This window comes from Mirounga angustirostris, unplaced genomic scaffold (assembly GCF_029215605.1).
Source record: "Mirounga angustirostris isolate CCGP_5_RB_7025 unplaced genomic scaffold, mMirAng1.0.hap1 SCAF_2, whole genome shotgun sequence".
Classification (NCBI taxonomy): Eukaryota; Metazoa; Chordata; class Mammalia; order Carnivora; family Phocidae; genus Mirounga; species Mirounga angustirostris.
The window spans coordinates 18,999,590-19,016,114 of record NW_026991710.1 but is presented as its reverse complement, the minus strand read 5'-3'; positions in this window follow the sequence as shown (position 1 = coordinate 19,016,114).

The following is a 16,525-nucleotide window of genomic DNA, read 5'->3' as shown; positions in this document are numbered from 1 at the left end:
ACAAATTAAATTCTTAAATATAATGTATCAGATCAATTATCAAATACCTATACACTTGAATTGCCATGCAGTCAGTGATATTGTAGGGGAATATTTAATGATACAGAAATATGTTCCAAGTGTAAGTAAAAACAAATTTCTGAAGATGTAGAACATATGATCCCATTTCTGTGTCCACACAAATACCTAAAGTTAGAAATGGATGGTAGGTTGCACTCGAAGATGTCAACCATGCCTATCTGGGTGATGGTAATATGGATGATGTGTGTGTGTGTGTGTGTGTGTATGTTTACTTTTTTTTCAAAATTCGTTTCAAAAATGTATATAACTGGGGCGCCTGGGTGGCTCAGTTGGTTAAGCGACTGCCTTCGGCTCAGGTCATGATCCTGGAGTTCCTGGATCGAGTCCCGCATCGGGCTCCCTGCTCGGCAGGGAGTCTGCTTCTCCCTCTGACCCTCCCCCCCTCTCATGTGCTCTCTCATTCTCTCTCTCTCTCAAATAAATAAATAAATAAAATCTTTAAAAAAAATGTATATAACTTATATAATTAATAAAAATAGAATTGAGCATTTTAAAAACTGCCTGAATATTATTGTTTCTTGGTAATTCAATAAATCCCACTTTGAAAGGCACAATCCTATATTATGTTGATTCAGAATTATCAGGGACTATTCAAAGGCAAGCTTCCATCACACCTTGCTTGGACCACCATAGTATATTCCTAACTGGCCATGTCATTCCACTGCTTAAAACTCTTCAATGACTTTCCAGTGCATTCAAAATAAAATCCAAATTGTTTACATGATTCTATTAGACCTGGTCCCTTGTCTGACTCATCTTATCTCACACCACCTTCCTTCCTTCCAATCATAATCACATTGTTTCTCCAACAAACTAAAAATCTTTGTGCCTTAGGGACATTGCACCTGCTGTTCCTCCCTGGAATGTTTCCCCTTTCTCTCCCTACCCCAGGTTCTTTGCATGACTGGCTCTTTCTCACTTTCCACATCTCAGCTCAACTGTTACTTCCTGAACAAGGAGTAGTCATCTTCTGAAAAAAACCCTCTGTGGAATTAGCCTGTCTTATAGCCAATAGAGATCTTTTCACTACATCAAATTTTCTTGCTTTAGTTATTGTTTCATAGTTATTTAATACTGATTATTTCTGTAATACTGGTTTCTTTCCCTCAAAGTGTAAGCAGAGACCTGCTTGGCTCATTCACTATTACACTCCCTAGCAAAAGAAATGTGCTTTGTATGTGGAAGGTGTTGAACAACGACAAGAAAAGTTTGCCTCTGGGGATAGGAGAGTTTCTGTGAAGCGACACATCCGCATCCTTGGAAAGAACAGGAACTGAAGGGTGGCTCCAGATCCAAGGTGAGGACCTCAAGAGCTGGAGTTGGGGACATCTGCCCTTTGCCCAGGGGGCAGTGTTGTCACTCATTCCCCTCTTCTCAGTTCATCTCTATACTGACATCTATGATTTATGCAACTTTATGCAGCTTAGGTTCCTGACCCTCTACTAGTTCTGTATATTTTCCTTCCTTCAGAGTTTCTGCTGATTCATTTCTCACAATTTTGATTTGCATATAATTCCTCACAGTTAGAGATTGCTATAAAGGCAAATGGCCATATCACTATTTTGCTGCTTATTTCATGTATTTTAAAATACCTTTATTGACATCAGTATTAATTCCAGTATTTTAATAAAAATTGAAATGTGATTGCTATCAGCTTCTACATGAGTGCAACCAACATGAATATAATGCAAGCCACATATATAATTTTACATTTTCTAGTGGCCATATTTTAAAAAAGTAGAGGAAAACATGTGAAATTAATATCAATACTATATTTTATTTAAACAAATATTCCACAATATTTTTCAGCAGGCAATCAGCATAAAGATATTGAGGTATCTTTCATTCTTTTATTTGTACAAAGTTCTTGAAATCCAGTATAACTTTACACTGATGGCAGATCTTGCTTTCGATTAACCACATTTCAAGTGCTCAATGGCCATTTATGGTTGGAGGCTACTGCATTGAGCAATGATGCTTCTACTTTGTATCAGATTCTGTTCCACCTGAGGGAAGACTAAGGTTATTCTGGCCTTTTGGCTAGAGTATCCCCAGGGAATGATTGAGAAATAGGGCCATCATTAAGATAAATAACAATGTTCATAGCGTTGAAAGAATGGCAGTGATGAGATCCTAAGAAATGGATTTGGTCTGATGAAGATAAAGGAGGAAAAAAAGAGGGAACCAATTACCAGGAGCAGAGAGATGGTTAAGCTTTAGGGAAATAGCTAGAAAGTGGGCCTGAGAGAGGTTCTCCACCTTTTTCCTGTCTTTTTTCTCTCCATCCCTTTACCTCACCCTCCTACTATTTTCCTTAAGGCACCTGCTACCATTTTAAGCCAACCCTATCAGGGCCTCCAGAATTTACTATGAACCCAAATAGATCCTGGTATGTATGAAAATGATTAATAAACATGAAGAAAGATGTTTACCTCAGAAAGAAGAATAAAAAAACATTAACAGAATGCCTGGGAAGAATTTTGAACAAGGAAGGAATATAGCTAGAACACTTTCAGAGTACCACTTGGTTCCATTAACCTCTTTGTGTACCTCTCAAATTTTAAATGATTCAGATTTCAGATTTTTTTTTAAAATGGTGAAACAATGATATCATAGAAGAAAAAGACAAGTGTTTTAGTATTTAAAAGTATCATGATGCATTCAAATGTGGGCTAATAAAACTGACATTACCACCACTAATCTCAGCTGGCCTCTAGTCTCAACTCACTCCCATTGCTCAATGACAAATTCTCTCTGTACTTTTTCATTCAAATTCCTTAATGAAAAAAAAAAAAAACTTACTGTCCCACTTTTTGCATTTGGCCAAATCCTTACTTGCTGCCCTATTTCTGGATGAACAATTCTTGAGTCAGGTCAACAGTAGTTCAACCAGCTGTGGTCAAGAGAGACAATGTGACTCCCATAGAGCTGTGGACAAGTAAGCATAGTAAATGATACATTTTTTGGCATATTTTTGCACAGGGCAATGTGAGTGGTCAACTGCTTAGCTTTCTTCAAGGCAGTACAGATTAGTAGGTGACACCATGGGTTGAGGTGGGAGGGAGCAGGGAGAGTCAGACTTCCTAGGCCCAAATATTGATACCACTGACAACCAGCTGAATGTACTTAGACAACTTACATGATGTCTCTGCAAATCTCCCATCTATATCACAGAGATACTAATAGTATCTATCTCTTGGTTGTTATGAGGACTGAGAAAATATATGAAAGTTATTTGAATAGAGCCTAGCCTGTAGGCTAGTGCTATATAGTATTACTTTTTCTTCTTTTGTTTATGCAGAGTTAACCATATAACCTTGGCACACTGTGCTCTTGTTAATCTTCCCAATAGCTATAACAATGGGTATTGTGATCACCATACAACCTACAAGGCAACCAAGGGCTAAGGAAGTTTAAGTAACCTGCTTAAAATCACACAGTTAGTAAGTGGCAGGGGGTGGGAGCTGAAATGAAGGCTGACTAATTTCAAAGGACATTTCCTCTCTTTTACTAGAACTATCACTCTCCCAAGAGAGCATATATAGTACAAGAGTTGAATGTCAAGAGTCACCATACTTTAGGGAATTTTATTTCAATGATATGTGGTTGATTATCCCAGAATATGTCCTCAGCATCTTATTTGGTTTCCATGAGGCCCCAATTCTAGCCCTGTGTTCTATTTATTTATCTGCTTAGGCTGCCAAAATGCACGACCTATCACTGATGCTCCTGTACAGTTGGGTCCCACTGCCATCAAGCCATCACTGATGTGTTGAAAAGGTGTGTTCTGGTTTGCTTTGCAGAGAATGAACTGATGCCTCTTTGAGCCAAGACTGGGCACACTGCTCGAATAACATGGCTGTGGAACCCAATCAAAAGGACTAAGCTCTCGCCCCAGGGACCAGAGTGATAGAAGAGCCGGCAGTGTTCCAGCCATTCTCTGCCTGCATTGTAGTCTTGAAATGGTTTGCATGACTGTGCAGCTTGACCAAAAGCCTCCTGGATTTGCAAAATATTTTCTGTCATGCTTTGGATTTTTAAAAGAAGGGCCAAGCTTTGAACGGTACCCCCAAAGATAGACTTTGCTTTTGGATCTTTGGGAAAGAAAACACACACCTGTGTAGAAAAGTGTGAATGTATCACATTTAAGGGTAGAGCCATTATAAACGTTGGTGCTGCTAAATTCTGAAAATCAGGACTTGGAAGGGAATGCCTCCTCTGCTGATTGCACTGTAACTGGTGCAGCTATAATAGGCTCCAGACACTACTAGAATAGCAGATATCTGTGTGTGACTACAGAGGAATATATAAGAAAGAAAAAGACAGATGGTGTACTTAGGTGCACTTAAGTCTGATTGCATGAGTTGATAATGAATGTTTAAATATGGCACTCCCATAAAACCAGATACCTGTAGACAATAGTGGAATAACTACAGACTTGCTAGGGGGGAAAACAATGAAGTTGTGGATTCTAATTTTTGTTTTTGTCATTATTATGATCGTCTATTTATTTGTATGGGAATTTTCATAACTTTCTCTCAGCCTAATCATAAAACAAAAAACACAATCAGTAGCATAGAAAAAAAGATTCTTCGAAATAAAAAGAAACTTAGAAAATTATTTCTGAGCTGTGGAAGCTCACGGCCAGATATGTAAGATGGCAAAGGTCAAACAACTCAGTGACAGAGTAAGGACTAAAAGCCATGTCCCATATGTCCCTGCCATTCACTGTTCCCTCACAAAACACCGTGCTCTCTCTCCAGGAAGATTATATTAAGACATTGTAAACCAAGCAAGAATCGTAAACAAACCACAACCAACATTGTTCAAAAGGGGATAGACATCTACCCCAATGAACTGCTTTGCTTTACATACTTTATTGGCCCCAAACCAGATTAAGTAAGATTTTTAAAAACCTTAATAAAAGTTGGATTTTATAGTTTGCAAATATGCACTCAATTTTCCTAAGAGGCCCCAATTTTAACACTATTCCTGCGTTTGCTGTCCAAACAGTTCTTCAGTGAGATTATTAAAATTATAATGAATAAAAAGGCCAAGATTTTGTTTAGGTCTGACACCAAAAGATGACTCTGGCACCAGGCGGACCAAAGAAGGGTGCACACTTCACATGTGCATAGGGATGGCAAGGGTACTGAGGGAGCTAATCCCGATCTGAAATGCATGCTCCAAGTAGAAAGTAGACATCGATCAGAAGCTGTAAATAAATTGGACCTGGCACCTTAAGTGCCTTAAATGTTTGAAGTTAAACCTTAAATCGCATCCTTATTCTTAAAGGAAGCGGGTGAGCCTCCCATCAAAGAGACTGGTGGCATAATCAAGATGAGTAATGCTGCCAGATTTTGCAAGGACTTCACAATCTGAGTAGGAAAGATAGTCCCTGGCGCTGGGAACACTAAAAGTCCACGTGTCACTTATCATGAACGGGAATCTGGGTGGTGAAAGATACACATACTTTAAAATCAGACCGTGCTGACATATATTGGAAACTTTTTGCATGGTGGTGAGAATGCTTTCCAATCACTCTCTCAAAACCGGTCCACATTGGGCTGTTGAAGATTTTGAAAATGGCTCAACAAAGAGCAAGGAAAAGGACAGCTGCACATACAACTTAAAATTAGTTACAATTCTTAATTTTTACATCATATAGCTGTATAAACATAACTATAAAATTACTTATAATTCCCACATGAACAGGGACATTTAGTAAACAAATATTATACAAATGTCAGCTCTCTAGCTTCCAAAGGGTTTCTTCTTTTTCAACCCATCAAAATGGCAAGATGACTATTAATTACAATTTGTGAGGTTGAGGTTGAACACTGTAATACTTGTACACATTCATACCAGACTGCAGGAGAGGAAGCGATGCCATCAGCAAAAAAGAAATTTTGAAAAATTCTGGCAATCAGAAAGCGTGTGGAATCAGAATGACAGAAATTAGAACAGAGAGGGGTGCCTCCGGGTGGCTCAGTTGGTTAAGCTTCCAACTCTTGGTTTCGGCTCAGGTCATGATCTGAGGGTCATGAGATTGAGCCTTGGGCTCCAGGCTCAGCGCACAGTCTGCCTAAGATTCTTTCTCCCTCCCTCACCCTTTCCCTCTTCTCCTCCTCTTTCTCTCTTTCTCTCTCTCTCAAATAAATAAATAAGTAAAATCTTAAAAAAAAATTAGAATGGAGAAAATCCTAACTATGGAAGGAAAAGCAGTTCTTGCCATTGTGGACCAGGAGAAAGCTCAGCTCAGGAGTAAGGTGCAGAGAGAGTAGCCAGTGGGACAATTATGTAAGTGGGAAGAGTGAACACTTGACTATGGAGTAGTTGGTCCAGTTATGCTCCTCCTATGATATACTATAATGGCGGCTCCTTGCAGCAAATGACTCACCTAAAAGTAAGAGGTGTTCTTGGTGAGGGTTTCTAGCTATGTGTCAGGCAGAGCTGGTACACCAGAGTATGTTATGATTTCAGACCTTCATAATGAATAATAATAATAATGGTAATAAAGGAAAAAAGAAAGGTAGGTCCACCCAGTACTGAAAGTGTGAAGGCATTGATAAAGTTTTAATGCAGAGTGAAGTGTTCCTTCTGGCAGTTATTGGGGAGGGGGCAGATCAACCCACTAATAAGGGAAGACAGCTTGCCCATAAATCCAGCCCACTAAGTATAGCACCCATTCATATCATTCAGGGGAGAGAAGAAAAGAGAGAAATTATAAAGAAACTCACTTTAAATGAGGAACTTCACATAAACTACTAAGAAAAAAAATGTTTAAAAAATATAATTTTAAAGGTAAGTTGAAAGGAATGATTTTTCTGGAATGTATAAATGACCAAACTGATTCAAAAGGAGGGAAATAATCCTAACAGACTGAAAATTATGGAAAAAAATTTAAAAGAATCAAGATCTCATCCTAACTCCCCACCAAAGGCGATAAACCAAGACAGATATACAGGTGAGAGTCATCAATATGTTATAAGCAAATAAATCCCTTATTTCTGTAAAAACAATCACAGATCTTAGGATAAAATGCAGAGCTTCTCAACTTCTTTTGTAAAGCTGAGATAATCCTTATACCAACACTGGAAAAAGATGGATTTTTTAAAAAAGATAAAAGATAACTAGTGTCTAATTACACCTATATAGACAGAAATTCTAAATTAAAATTTAGCAAACTAGATTCAATAACTTATTAAAGGGTTATTTCATGATTCAGTATAATGCGACCAAAATTATTTTAAAAGAGGAAATGTCCATTATATGTTAAGTTATAATTGGTCTATCCTTGTGAGCTGTATAAATATAATATTATTTTCTAAATTTGCCATGATGTAAAGAAGTTTGGGACACCTCAGTTTAACCCAAAATGCTTGATGCATAATCATAAGTAAAGCACAATTTCATTTATGTTAGAAAATGTGTATGTGCCATGTGAATGTGTGTGTGTGTGTTTAAAAGTAGATAAAATATCTGGAAGAATAACACTGGTATAATAAAAATGGTTACTATGAGGGAATCATTCTATTTTTACTAAATGTTATGTCTCCTGCACATAGCAAAGTCATTATCACATAGAACTTTCTTTGTTAAATGAATAATTTAAATAAATTTAGTTGGAGTAAACCACAACTTCCACTTTTTATTATAAATATCTATAGTTTGAGTATTTCTAAGTGAACATATATTTAATTGTATTAAAATGACATATTAAAGCTATAAGTGTACATACACATACATACACACATGTAAGAATATAGCTATTATTTCTTAATGGTCATTCATTAACAAATACTGTTGAGAAAGTATCATGTGCCAGGCATTGCAGCAGATGCTCAGTATCACTCAGTGAACAAAACCAACAAAATAGATTGCAAATTTAGCTATATATATATATATATATATATATATATATAGTTGATAATTATGATTATTTAATCATTTATTAATCCATCAAACTGATGGATCACTTAATCTATGTCAGATAGTTTGTTAAGAGAAATATATTGAATCTTATAAAAATAAAAGTTCTCTGAATTATATTTTCCTATATGTATATGAGGGAAATCCACAAAAATCAGCTAGGAAAGTGAGTATTCATTGTTCTTCATAACTGGGCAAATTCACTGGCATATATATTAGGATTTTTGTTAAAAAAAAACAACATGAGTCAATTCTAAAAAGGATGATAAACTGCTTATTATCTATATAAACAAGAAAAGTGCAAAACTATCTAACAAAGGGGAAATGGATTGAAGGACATTGAGTTTGGAATCAGATTGACCTGATTGTAAATGCTGTATTGTACGTGAGCGTACTTCTGGAGTGCAGGATTTAATGCACCACAAAGGGCATAGGAGGCTGTGCCAACATGCCACTAGGAGGGCTCGTAGAAGCTTGGAGAATGTTATGATGCACATTAAGTGAAGTAGAAGTAACTATAACTCTCATGGCACACCATGGAAGAAGAGCTCAAAAAGCTCTAAGAAGTGGGCATGTTAGAGCAGAGGTGAGCCTGAAAAACCACTGGGTAATTATCTGCCATGGTGCAGCCCAGAAACACTTTGTTTAACAAATTGATAAAGGGTTTACTGAAGAGAAGGATATCAGCATGAGAAGAACCTCAGTGATGGTTTTCCTCTGAGGACTAGTCTTGATATTTGGAGATATTACACAACTGGTTTCTTATAACATTGAGAATGGTAGGGTCCCCCCCGCAAAAGAAAAAAGAAGCCAGATGGCAGTGCTTAATTCTCAGAAGCCAAGGGGGTGTAATTATCATAATGAACAGCAGGGTTGGCGTCCCAACCAGGAGGGCCTGACGTATAGAGAGCTGTGAATATTGTAAATAGAACAATAGCCAAAAGCCTAGTCCATGATCTTTATTAACAAAAGAAATGAAGATCAGATGATCAGGAGATTGAGAGTAGCCACCCAATAAAAGTCAGGATCTCTTGCACAGCTCCTAGATAGAAGCCAATTTTCACCTCTGGAATCTAGTGACCGAAGATGAGGCTAGATCTTCAGGAGAAAGAACCTAGAAAATATGGCAAGTATAAAATTTTCCCAGTACTTCCCCTAGGGACCTTCAACCATTTACAACAAGGGGAAGGGAATATCCAAATATTTCAAGAATAGAGGATCCAAGTTAACACTGAAACCTGGGATTCCAGGTTTCACAACTTACCTGGTGAAGTTGAAGCCCAAAACAGCCAAAGAATAAATGGCATTTTGGCCCAGGCCTGGCTCACAGTGTGTCCAGTGGGTCCAAGACCCACCCAGTGGCCATGACCCAGTCCCTGAATGTTTAATTGGAATTGACATACTCAGTTATTATGTTCCATATTGGCTCCTTAGCTTGTAGAATAAGAGCTATTGTAGTAAAGCTGGCCAAGTAAAGCTTCTAAAACTGAACCTCTCTCTCCCGACAAAATAGCTACTGAAAAAAAAAATTAGGAAAATGGCAGAAATGGGTGCCACCTAAAGACCTAGAGAATACAGAGTAGTGGATCTTATCATATCTTCATTTAACTTACCAGTCTATACCTTACAAAAGTCAGATGAATTCTGAAACATAATGGTAGGTGACTGCCAGTTTAATTGAGTAACAGTACCAGATGTAGTATATTTGCTAGAAAAGATTAAAATAGTCTTGAGTAGGGGCACCTGGCTGGCTCGGTTGGTTGGAGGAGGTTGTGACTCTTGATCTCAGAATCATGAGTTTGAGACCCACACTGAGTGTAGAGATTAATTAAATAAATAAATAAAAATAAAACAGCCTCAAGTACATGGCATTCAGCCATTGATCTAGTAATGATTTTTATCTTTTTCCCTCTCCTCCCTATCAAAAAAAAAAAAACAACAGTCACATAAAGGAGATAACGATATACATTTATAGCCTTGACCCAGAGCTATGTGAAAACTCTCCTATGTTCTGTCAAAATATAGACTGGAGAAAACTGGACTGTCTTGACATACCTCAGAATATCACACTTGTCCATTCTATAATGACATCATGCTATTTGGGATGAATGAGCAAGATGTGCAAGGATATTAGAGGCCTTAGTAGGAAACATGCACTCGAGAAAATAGGAGAGAATATGATAAAGATTCAGGGGACCAATATATCAGTGAACATTTTAGGATTCCAGTGGTCTGGGACATGGTGCAACGTAACTTCCAAACTAAAAGAGACAGATGATTATATTTCCTACCTGTGATGAAAGAAGCAGGTAGCTTTAGCTTCTGGAGACAGCCAATACCACACATGGGAGCCTTGCTTAAATCCATCTCCTGGATGACCCAAAAGGCAGACATATTTGAGTGGGGCCCAGAGCAAAAAAGGCTTCTATAACAGGTTCAGGCTCCATGCCATTTGGATCCTATGACCTGGCTGACTATAGCATAAATGGTATTAGTGCTGATAAAAGACACTATGTGGAGTTTATGTTAAGGTTTAGGGATGAGGATTTGGCTCATTCCACCTAGTAAAACACCCAGGCAAGCCAAAGGTGCTCCCCAAAATAGAGAACAATTTAGATTGAGTAGCATAGGAAAGAAATTATGATGTACTGCAGCAGGAAATAAATGCCGATGTACTTCAGAGTTGCCTAAGAGCTTAAAACCCTAATTATTTTGGACAAGTAAGAAACTTTCAGAACTTTAGTTTACTTATCTGAAAAATTGTATTGATTCTGAAACACAGTGCTAGTGGAAACAGCACAATTTAGTTATAAAAGTCAGACAGAATTCTGCATCCATGAGGATTCAAGTTAACCACAATGTTATGTTGTGTATCCCCACTATATAGCACATTATTCCATTTAAGCCTCTATAAATACTCAGCATAGATATGATGATCCCAAATGAGCAAATGTGGAATCCAAAGTTTTGGGAAGTTAAGTAAGTAGACAAAGTCATAGAGTTGATACCATTTGAATGGCTGATTGTTCATATAGTTGTTCAACTTCCTTTCCTGCTGAGAATCCATTCTTGATGATTGGAGAATAAATCCTAGTCATCAATTTCCCATGTATATGTTTGACTTCGTATATTTCAAGCTCCACTAAATGCTTTCAAAATCACAGAAAAATAGGGCCGCCTAGGTGGCTCAGTCAGTTAAGCGTCTGCCTTTGGCTCAGGTCCTGATGCCAGGATCCTGGGATCGAGCTCTGCATTGGGCTCCTTCCTGGGCAGGGAGCCGCTTCCCCCTCTGCCGGCTGCTCCCCCTGCTTGTTCTTTCTCTCTCTGACAAATAAATAAATAAAATCTTTTAAAAAGTCACAGAAAAATAATTGCTATATATTCATTTCTTTATTAACCAATACACATAGGCTCTGCTTCCTGATTTGGTTCTTGGTAATTATGTGAGAGAGGGTTACTTTAAACAACAATGATAGTAGCAACAATAGTAACAATAACAACAAATGTGTTGAATGCATTTTGTGTGCATGCTACTGTTCTAAGGAATTTTCATGTATAATTCATTTATTCTTCAAAATAGTTATCAGAAGTAGGTACAAATAGCATACCTATTTAATATTTGGAAAAATTGAAAACAGCTTTAAAAACCTGATTTGAATTCATACATCTAGAAAGTGGCAGAAATGGGTTTTGAGCTACTATCCAGCAGCTTTGACCATACTCATAAACACATGCTATATAGGGCGCCTGGGTGGCTCAGTCGTTAAGCGTCTGCCTTCGGCTCAGGTCATGATCCCAGGGTCCTGGGATCGAGTCCCACATCGGGCTCCCTGCTCGGCGGGAAGCCTGCTTCTCCCTCTCCCATTCCCCCTGCTTGTGTTCCTGCTCTTGCTATCTCTCTGTCAAATAAATAAATAAAATCTTAAAAACAAAACAAAACAAAAAAAACACATGCTATATAGCAGAAATGACTGCCAAATTGGGTAAAACCTAACTCTATGAAATTCTGAATAAACTCTCAGTTCTCTTTAAGTTTACTTTCTCTGCTCTTCAAATGGTACTGCTGGCTTAGAGTGGTGGGATCAGCATTACGTAGAAAAAAGGGCAAGAAATTTGTACCTTATTCCCAGTTTTGCTATTAATGGCTGTGGAACCATAATCAAGTCATTTAATCTTTTTTTTTTAAGATTTTATTTATTTATTTGAGAGAGAGAATGAGATAGAGAGCATGAGAAGGGGGAAGGGTCAGAGAGAGAGGCAGACTCCCCGCTGAGCAGGGAGCCCGATGCGGGACTCAATCCTGGGACTCCAGGATCATGACCTGAGCCGAAGGCAGTAGCTTAACCAACTGAGCCACCCAGGTGCCCACAAGTCATTTAATCTTATGTGACCAAATTTTCTCCTGTGTAAATAGCTATCAGTATTACTACCTCTCCGGACTGTTTTAATGATTAAATGGGCTAATGTTTGTAAAACATCTGTACAGTGTCCCCCCATCCCTTACAACAAACAAGCAAAAAGCAAGCAAACAAAAAACACGAATGATTTCTAGGGTTGTTGGAGTAACGGACCCTATGTCTGTGGGGTCATGAAAAGCTAACTTTAATCAGACATCGATTGAGATTTTGGTCCTTAATGACATTTTAAACATCTCCGGGGCAGTCACAGTAGTTAGAAATATGCATAAAGATTTAGATGTGGAAAGGGATTACACTGTCTTGCTTTTTATAGCCTTGTAGGTTTCCCAGAATACCTCTTTTCTTTTTAAGTCTATAGTGAATTAAACACCAGATCTTTTTTTTTTTTTTTTCATTCATTTCTTCTTCTCATATCAGCACCATGATTCCTCTTTGGAGAAACACCAATCAGCTCCTCTTAGCACAGGGAATTTTTAGGAGGGAGGGCTCATTTTGCTTTGAGCTCCAAGGGTGGCAGTTTGAGTGGGGCATTAGAGGTGACCCATGTCTGACCAGTGGGGTAATCACATGCCTGTGGCCATGGTGATTGGTCCAGGGATGGACATATGAACTAAGCCAGGCCAGTCTGAGTCAATAAAACTCATCCTGGACTTCTTTCCAAACTACTAGGACAGAAACATACTTTTTCTACTGAGGTTCCTGAAAGGATAGGATATTAATATAACCTTGGAGCTGCTGACAGCCATCTTGCTATCATGAGTGAAGACTGCCTGACAGTGGAACCAATCCAGACAAAAACATAGTTAAGAGATAGCTGAAGATTGAGTCCTAAGGATACCATTGATTTCATGTGAATCCATCTGTTTCTGAAGCCAGAATATGACCAAAATTCTCAGTTACAGGGCCAACACATTATCATTTTTCCTCTAAACTAGTAAAATTGGTACTATATCACTTGCCACTAAACAATACAAAGATAGTTATTCTCTTGAATTCCAAGTGTTGGAACTGCCAAGCGCATTTAAAATGCTCAGCACCATTGGCAGCAAATATTCCAAGCTTTTTAGACTGCTCAGCTATACTCTCCATGCCTGTTTCAGTTGAGTGCTTGCTCTCAAGATCTAACCAGTGAGCAGCTTTGCCCAACTTCTGGTCTCGCCTCTCTGTCTTTCCCTTAAGAATCTGAATATAGCATTTGAGCTCTTTATAACAGAATGGCAAGATTGTTTTGCATAAACACACGACTTCCTCCAACACATTCCCAAATGAGTCCTCTCCATCAGTGCATAGAGATGCCCATGGCATATGGCTCCAACTACACCATTACATTCACTCCCTACAGAGAATCTCTGGGGTCAGCTCCGGGAGACAGTAATTACTCCTTGCATGGAAGTAGCTGTTTATCACTCAGGGGCTTTTGTAATTGATGTTTCTTACACCAGTGTTTCTTTCTTTTTAGAGATGCCTCAGAGAACTGCAGACTAACTTCTTTAGGTAACATTTGCTTTTTTTGTTGTTTATTTATTTAGTTTTTTAAGCAAATATCATCTTATGATGAATTTGGTCCATTATCACAAAGACCCTGGATTCCTGTCAGACTCATTGCCTTGATAATGATAGATAACCTCTTGAAAAGTGTCACTGGATATTTTGGAAAAAGGAACCATATTTAATTGTTTAAAATTATAACATTATCTCCTGAAAGTGCAAGTAGCTCTTCAGCATGAATATCAAAAAATTCATATTATAGGCAAAGTACTTACTTTCTTTGGCTTTGAAGACTCACCTTTTCATTTTTTTTAGGCAAAATACCATGTTGCTTCAAAATATTAACACAAGAAAATATCATTTGTTCCCATTGCTTTAGAATAATGCATTTAGCATTCCACAGACTTGAGGCTCATAATAACCGTGCAAGCTGAAATTACCAGGGCAGCTTCTTAGTTGGCCTAATATGAGTGTAGAAGAGGAAGTTTTAAGCATGTGCCCATCTGATAGAGGACCTTATTTGAAGAACATTATAGCTAAATTGGAGAGAGCATAGGGCAACAGAAATGATAAATGGAATGGAAAGGATTACTGAACATGGAGAAGAGATTAAGAAAAATGGGGTTGTTTAGTCTTAAAAGAAGATGAGTCTGAGGTGAATTGATTGAGGAATTTGAGCTAGCTAAGGGCCACAATGCAATTAAGTTTGATCCATTGAAGGTGTACCTTTAAGCAGAAATGTATGAAAGGCGAATTAAAGGGCGCTTATTTTACAGAAAGTGTGATGATAAGTAAAGAAAGGACTTGTAAGTACTAAGCTAAAATAAAATTATATTATCATGCTCAAGAAAATATTTGTACTGGTTAATTGAAGACTCATATAAGCAAAGGAGAAAGACAATGGGGATAAGCATACAAAGACACGGCATGTTTTTTAGAAGCAAAAACACTTCTATTTATTATTTTCCACTTATATTATAATGGAATTAAGATATTTGGGTTGAATTTTTATTTATTCACATACTATCTACTTGACCCTGAGCCTTGGTTTCCTCATTTGCCTCAAAAGAGGCGACAAAGTGAATACTTGCAATTTCTTTTTTTTAAGATTTATTTATTTATTTATTTGAGAGACAGAGAGAGCATGAAGTGGGGGAAAGGCTGATGGAAAAGCAAGCTTCCCACTGAGGAGGGAGCCTGATGCAGGACTCGATCCCAGGACCCTGAGATCATGACCTGAGCTGAAGGCAGACACTTAACCAACTGAGCCACCCAGGCACCCTGCACTGTTTTATTAGATATAAAAAAACTAAATAAAATGTGTAACTCTACCATTTAAAGTATAAAATATTTGTTATATATAAAATAAACTCTTGACATTATGGCCAAATGAGTATGTTTTCTGGGTGCTGTTCTAGAGAGTGAATACCACTATCATAATGAACAAGTTCCTTGACAACATGCCTAACAATGTGCACACAATAATTTTCATGGGACTCTTTATTTTAGTGCTCATCAGTATAAATATTTGGCATAAAACCAAAACCTAACGCAACAAATGCGGTTCTGAGTATTGTATAAATTGGTTAAAATACCCAGTTACTTTTGAACTTCAATAATACATCTTATTCATTCATTTAATCATTCTATCAATTCACATTGTCTGCCATTTTCCAAGATTTAATTAAATCTCTAATACATATAGAAATAAAATGTAGTCCTAGACCTTTAGTCACTTCTGCTTCTGAATTTAATGGAATATCTGGTATAGAGCTAAACTTCTTGACAGACCAACTATAAAATCTGAATTAAAAAACACAGAAAAAAACAATTATTTGAAGGTAATAGAGAACAACCAGGCAGGGAGATATTTCTAAGAGTCTGAAAAACTAAATCAAAATTAAGCAGTTTTATAGCAAATAAATAAAATTTATTTATTTTTAAATAAAACCCACAGTTTTATAGCACTTGGGTTACCCAAAAATGAAATTTGGGGCTATAAAGGATGAGAAGCCTAGGTAAACAGTCCAATTTTTCTTGAGAGCCTGGAAGAGCTGTACCCTGGGAACAAGGGCAAATACTAATAAACAGGCCTTGACTGACTAAGGTGATATGATCATATTCAAGCTTCTGTCCAGAAGAACAATAAATTCTATGAAAGATAACATCATCAAAATCTTTAAAATTGTTGCTATGCAATATATAGAATTCAATTAAATAAGTCCTATAAAACAAGCAAATGACCAAAAACAGAAGAATAAACACAAAACATAGAAAAAAGACCTTGGTTAAAACAGCTATTAGAGTTATCCAACAGAAACTTCACGATAACTATGATTAATGTGTTAAAAATAAAAGATGAAAAATATTGAAATTAAACTAAATATATGAGAGAAATCAAATGGAAATTTTGTGCTAAATAATAAGTTAGCAGATATTAAGAGATTAATAGATTTTTTTTAGTGGAGAATTAGACACAGTAGAAGATAAGATTAGAGAATGGGAAAATAGAACAATAGGAAATATCCAGATTGAGGCACAGAGAAAAAAAAATGCAAAATACAAAAAGAGCATAACAACCCCCTAAAATGCAATAACTATGTCTC